Raw genomic sequence first — 7,188 nt, forward strand, 5'->3', positions numbered from 1 at the left:
TGAGGACAATAAAAACTACTAATTTGGACAAAATGTTTCAAGAAGCTTTTGTTAAGGAGAGCAGAGCAAGATGGTAATTACATGATGGTGGCCAATAAAATGACAATGACAGCATGAGTAAAACAAAAACATGACCGTAGCGATCTGATCTGCTGGCTTTCTACAGGTAATGAGCAGAAAGCACATGCAACAGTGCAGATAGGCTTGAATGTGCTTGAAATACAAAATGCATGTAACAACATGTCCAAAAGTGCTGCTCAAAACGTGTCGCCTCTCTGACAACATCTCTCAGACATTCGTACCCAGGCCATCTGTCTATGGGTCATGTCTTTAATCTATTTAAAACCACTTTGTCTGAGGCAAATCCACTGCAAATGTTACCACACATGTTTACCTTTGTGTCCAATAGGCACCATTAACGCCCACCCTTCTCCTCTATCTGTGTGTTCACGATGAAGCACGGCTGATGTAAGTCTCTTGCTTTCAGAAATGTTTCACACCTTATTGATCTACTTTTACATTCTTAGCTTCTAACATCAATTCATTTCATTTATCATGACTGTTTCTAAATGTTTGCTGCAAGTCAGTTAGGGTTGATTTTGTTTTTTTTCCCCAAATATATTTCAAAACCTTTGAAGTCACTTATTATTAATCATTATTTGTGATGTTTTAAGTTTCACAATTAGTCTTTCCTCTCAAAAACAAAAATTTTGAGTTCCTTGTCTGTCTTCCTTCAAGTTTACGTTCACACCTTTTGACTCGTTCACTTTTCCTGCACATGCTCCTTCTACAACCATCAGCTGCCAATCCTTTAATTGCCCTTCATTGTCTGCATGCTTCCCTTGGCATAAACGTGTGTTTGGATAGAGGCTGCAGTTTGATGGATGTGTGTTGGGGGAAGATGAAGCAACGAGGGAGGAAAAGGCAAGAACAGTACAACAGAAAAAGGGAATTCAACCGGAAATCACCGACCTCAGAGTATTTCAGGAGGGAAGCCATAAAGCACTGGCACAATCCGTACCTTTGTCATTTTGTGTGAGTGGATGAAAACAACAAAACATGATAACTCTACACAAACACCTCAAAGGAGAGGCAGAATAGTGTGATGACCCCCCCTAAGTGTAAAACAGTAATTACCCAAAACCCTCGGTCCGTTTGACACATTCAAACAACAAGTCGCGACGCTATCGGATGACTAGTCACATTTTCTGTTTTGTCCAGGGGACCTAAAAATAGCGAGAATAAAGTAAGAACCAAGTCCTGACAAAAACACTGTGGCGGTTTTTAGGGTGAGGACAGAAGTCGCTGTTAATGAGTTCAAGAGCCTTTTCTGTCTGCTTGATGTCATGCATGAGACATCATGAGAAATCCTACTGGACAAGGCTGCGAAGGAAGGAACCACAAAAGAGGAAATACAAGAAGGAGTGGAACTCCTCGCCTTGCAGTGAGGGTCAGTGCGCCGCATGAGAAATCAAGGTTAGCGCTGGCTCACGCTGTTGGCTTCCAAACAATGAGTCGTCTTTATGAAGCACACGGGATTCAGGTCTAGAAACATTTCAGCTGTTTGTTTTAGTCATCTAACTGAACTTCAGAAAAATGTCTCAGATTTATACTTTAAAATCGTTTCTGCTACATTCATGAATTTAAAGAGATTATTGTCCTTAATTTCTGGATTTCTTTATCCGAACAAAAATGTAATGCTCATCCATTGGTTCAACTAAATTGCACATAGGCGTGGGTGTGTGCGTGAATGATTGTCTGTCTATGTGTGGCCCTGCAATGAACTGGCGGCTTGTCCAGGGTGTCCCCCGCCTCTCGCCCGTAGACTGCTGGGATAGGATCCAGCAACACCTGCAACCCGGTTACGAGCTCAGGCAGCGATCATCTTCAGATTTCTGTTATTTGTTCTTTAGGTTCAGCGACGCATCGCAGCACAGATCAGTCCAGAGGGCTGTTTTCTCCATCACATGCTGAGAAGTCTTTTGAAGCATTCTAGATTTTTCCTTTTTTTTCCAGGCATGGATTTGCATTTCTGTCACAAGGTAGAAAAGCCTGACAAAAGATCTCAATAGCCAAGCTTCCATACCAATAATTGGTAGCTATTGAACCAGCTCGGGCACGAAGCGCGTCCAGCGTCGGAGAAGACCGCGTTGTGATGCACATGAGAATTATCTTACGGCCCTCAGAGCGCAATATAATCGGAAAAAAACTGAGCCGGCAAGAATAGGTTTAAGGTAATTACACTCCATTATCCATCAGACATTCCGTGGACCGAGGGATAATGAGCACATGTACGGCAACGACGTGATCAGGGCAACCATACCCTCTCTTTGACTGAGTGGAGGTGCACATTATCGACCAATGAAAGGCTGATTTACGCCAACACTTTCTGCATTAGTGCTTAGACAATGTCTCATTATGGTCTGATAACCGGCCAGGTGCCGACGCGCCACGCCTGTAGATGCGTCTTCCTCGCTGTCTCTTCGCAGGTCATTACTCCTCTATGTCCTTGGGCTGCTGAAATGTCAGTCGTCATGTTTTCCAGTGGAACTGTACACCAGCAGAAACTGAACAGGGGCCTCTCTTCTGTTGCACGCCGCCTGTCCGATATCGCCAACTCGGAAGGAGAGAGGTTCAGTTGACCAGAGCAAGTAGGGAATGGGGGGGGGGGGGGGGTGGCAGGAAGCCGAGAATAGAGATACTGATGCAGTTCGGCTGGGATGCTACCAGATAGATACTCCTGCATCAACAGAGATGCCAAGAGTGATGAAATGTGTCCGAATTTCCCTTCATGAAAACTTATTCTTTGATGACAACTGAAATGATCCCTTTGCCATCAGAAACGGAATTTTAAATTAATATCAATCCCAAGAAATCAACCACCACGTCCTTCCTTTCACCCTAAAAAGTCAAATGGAAGCCGCAATCCTAAATTGGTTTTGGAAACATTTCTAATGTCTGATATCTGCATTACAAAGAAAACATTCATTAATTAATTTCCCAGGGCAACACAGAGACAGACAATCAGCCACACATATAAACACACAACAGGCAATTTTAGCGTCACCAATCGGCCTAAGCTGCACGTTTTTGGTGAGAGGAAGCCGGAGAACCCAGAGGGAACCCACGCAGACACGGGGAGAACAACTCCTCACAGAAAGGCCACAAGTCAGATTTGAACCCATGACCTCCTTGCTGTGAGGCAACAGCGCTTACCACTGCGCCACCGGGCCACCGACAGGAAGAAAGCAATCTTTTCTCGAGGATTCAAGGATGGCGCTACTTTCAACGAATCCAAGGACGATCTGATTGTCTCTGTTTTCAGGTTTTTGGGTGACAAAAGCAGAATAAGATGCTGTCGGAGCTGGAAAACTGTGTACGAGAGTTTGCAATTCTGACGGGTATTTTCCGTGACATCACCAGCATTAGTGACTGCAAATCAATTCCTTATGTTCCAATGCCCGAAGCTATAATTCACAAAACCTGAACACAAACTGGCTCTGTGCAAAAAGTCAGCGCGCAGGACAATGCTTATTTTCCACACACAAACACACGGGTTCTGTGTAACATGTTATCTATTTGTCAAACAAATAGAGGATTTGGTTAATTATTGTTTTAGTCGGTGTAAAACGCTACTCTAGTATTTGATGAGCTGAGCACCAGTAGAGAAAATATGCTCGTTGCCCATGCAGTCAGATTTTACATGCAGCCATTTTAAATGGAATGGTGCAGCATGAAAAGAGATGCTTGATTTAAAACTTATTACAAACGACTTATTCAGGTCTTTTGTCTTCGGACTGTGTCAGAGATTAACCAACAACTTTGGAAACAGTTGGCCAAGCCCCCTGCAAAATAAGAACTGATGTGAATCCAGTAAAAGCTCACCACAACCCCGACTGCTGTGAGACTTACAACTGCAGGCTGCAGACGTCCGTGTAGTTTCGGTCATATAAGACATATAACATGTGATTTATTGAACATCAGACGATCAGAGCAGCTGATAGGATTCTTTGACTTTGAGAAAGCCACAGGCTGACTGCTTCGCTTTGTGCAAAGCTATAATTTTCTTCGTTTTTTTTACATACCCGAAATGAAAAGACCTACATGCATGCGCAAAAAAATAATTTAATTGTCTTAAGTGAATCAATTACCCAGTGATGATGCTCCAGAACATTCTATGGAGCTGTTAGAGAGAGAGAGAGAGACCAGAGTCAGTGAACAATAGGAACCTCAACGCAACCTCTGGGAATACTAAAGGTGTTATACAACTCCATCTGTGTGCTGATTGGACTGTAATTGTGTCAACGTGTGGTTCACAACTTTCTATGTGCAAAGGTAAAAATAAATAAATAAATAAGCAAAGTCAGCAAATGACCCAGATTTTGCAACCTTGCAGTTTTCCTCAAACATGAAAACCTGACTAGAGACATGCAAAATGACATCCAGTTCTAGCTCTGAATCCAATACAGCCAACAACTGTACAAATATCCTGCTTGGATATTACTCAGCGGTGAACGAGGCACGGCTATTGTGCGCCTTTACATGAGGGAATGTGTCGACTCTCCAAAAGCGTGAGACACACAAAACTCAAGTGTGTGTAGACTATCATTCATCCAGATCCACAGCACACCTGAATGGTTGAATCAGAAGCAGCTGGACTTTTATGCAAGGTCTGTAAGTTTGCCATCGCTATTCCAAGAGGCTTCTGGGTAGTTTTGGGCGTTCCGGCTCCTGTGAGGTTGGTAACACACCGAGAGCTGTTAAGGTCACACGTTTAAAGCTGAGCCATCCATCTCTTTTATCGGCCGTTAAAGTCTCCGAGGGCTCAAGAGGCTTGTTTGCCTACTGGGGCATGATGTGACTCTGGGGCGGGATGGTAAGACTGCATTGTGTGTGGGTGATGGGTGGTGCCTAGAGACCCCCCCACCCCCCCATCCCTGTCCAGAGATGGATGCTCCAGTTGGACATTTATGGTTTTCTTCACTCCTCTTTCTAACCATCTGTTATTTCTGTCCAGACTGTGGACATTGTTCCCTTCAGAGCGTTTCCCTACCCTGGATACACGATTATTGCGAAACTCCGGTTTCAAAAGAGCTCACGTATGCAGGAAGTGACTCTTTTCCACTTCCTGAACCTGCATGACTTGGTTAATTATGAAGAAATTATCTCTCTCGTTTCGTCCTCTCTTCCGGTCTGATGTCTTCCTCTTCTGAAACGATGAGTGTATTCGTCTTACAGCAAACGTTGGGCGGGGTGGAATGTAAAAAGGAGGTCAAATATGGCTCAAAGGAAATCCACAGCTCCACACACCACCTCCTAATTAAGATGTGTGTACGTGGAATAATTACAGCTGCCATCATTTGACAGCATAATGAGACTAAATGTGACTTCTAGCAAAATATATATATATATTTTTGTCAGAGGTTTAAAATGTGCTTCTTGGGACAACTCAAAAAACGGTCCTTAGAGTTTAGATCTTTACATTTGAGAGTCTGGATAAAGTGGATAAACGGACCCCTCCCAAACATCGACAGGAGGATAAACACATTCAGCTGAACACTTGGCTGTCCAGCGGACTGCGTTTTATCAACAACTTTAATACATTCTGGCAGCGTGAGGACTTGTTTAAAGGAAAAGGTCCACACAACAGAACAGAAGTGGAGTGAGACGACTGACGGCTAACTTCCTTGGTGCGCCTGCTGGTCTCGGGGCAACACGCCTCGGCTGTTCTCGTGCGTAATTTTATTGTATAGAATTTGCGTTCCTGCGTTCAGCGGAAACAACGCAGCGTCGCAGCGGCAGCATCACTTCATGAGACGTGAAGGAGAGGGCCACGCTGACGGTGAGGTCATCACGCAGGCACCGCGTCATTACGCGTCCCTCCAGGGTGCCTTCCGTTGATTACGGAACGCTTCTCCACCGTGGTTATACAAAGTGTATCAAAGTACACAGGTTGCGAGTTGTGTTTTAAATAACAGATTTTACGCACCAGCGCGTCGTGGATGCTGTAAATCCCAAAGATGCTGAATCTTCGCTTTCAAGTCTTCCACGAGAATATTGTTCAAACAATCACTCATAAAGCCGGCAGGTGCCTCGATGTGCCACACCATGACCCCCCACGCCGTGCGTAATAGTGGTCGCGGCGGTCCGTCAGGCTTTGTGGGAAGGAAAGCCTCACGCGCTCCGGGAATGACGGCATCCATTCAGACTGTTAAGAGTTGTTGTTGTTGTTGTTATTTTTATGTCTGACTTACCGGTTTGGTGGATAAACAGAGTTGAAACTAGTTTGGAGAGATGGACTCCATCCGCTGGAGAGGGAAGGGTCGACGTGTGGCTGAAAGGCGGCTGATAAAAACCACAAAGCCGGTCAGCGAGCTCCTCGGGTCCCCCCTCCTGTCTGGCTGTGTTTCAATACGATGCGTTAACACTGAACTGGCTCAGTGACGCACAGTGCGTCACCGCTGCGAGCGAGAACTCCCCTCAGTGTGCGTGTGTGTGTGCGTGCGTGTGCGTGCGTGCGTGTGTGTCCTTCTCCTCTTGCAAGAGCAGCAGATCTCAACCGGATGGTTGAAACTCGTCATGACTGTCAATCCTCTTCTATCCTTCTTGAGTCAAGAACTAATAATGAAGGAGAGTCCAAAAGTAAATAAACATTAAAAATATATTTTACTTTAAGAATCAATCTCATTCCAAATTATAATTAAAAAAAATTACTGAAATGAATTTATTTATTTATATTTGGATCCCGGCTGGATACAGTTCTGTGGCCGTTGGCTCTGATGATCTCACACAGCAACACTTGTCAGAAATACAATATTTAAGAATAAATACAATATATATTAAATATTGTCTCATTGGTGTTCTCCATACGAATGCGGTTAAATTTCCAGTTTTTAATTTCCTTTCACACTATCTATAGTTCTGTTTGGAGCTGAAATGTGAAGCCTGTAATCAGGAAAATATTGAATAAATAATAATAATAGCTATAAAATATATATCTGTTACCAGTGAATGAAGTAAATCTCCTCTCGCCCTCATTAATCCACTGGGATGAACGAGTGACTCATGAATGTGTCATTCATTCACCAGACAGTATTCACTGTTTAGTGCATCGTTTGAATGCTGTGTGTGGATGTAAGAGGGCACTGTGTGTGTGTGTGCGTGTTCATGAGGGGGGGGGGCATTTGT

The sequence above is a fragment of the Brachionichthys hirsutus genome, unplaced genomic scaffold (genome assembly GCF_040956055.1).
Source record: "Brachionichthys hirsutus isolate HB-005 unplaced genomic scaffold, CSIRO-AGI_Bhir_v1 contig_976, whole genome shotgun sequence".
Lineage (NCBI taxonomy): Eukaryota > Metazoa > Chordata > Actinopteri > Lophiiformes > Brachionichthyidae > Brachionichthys > Brachionichthys hirsutus.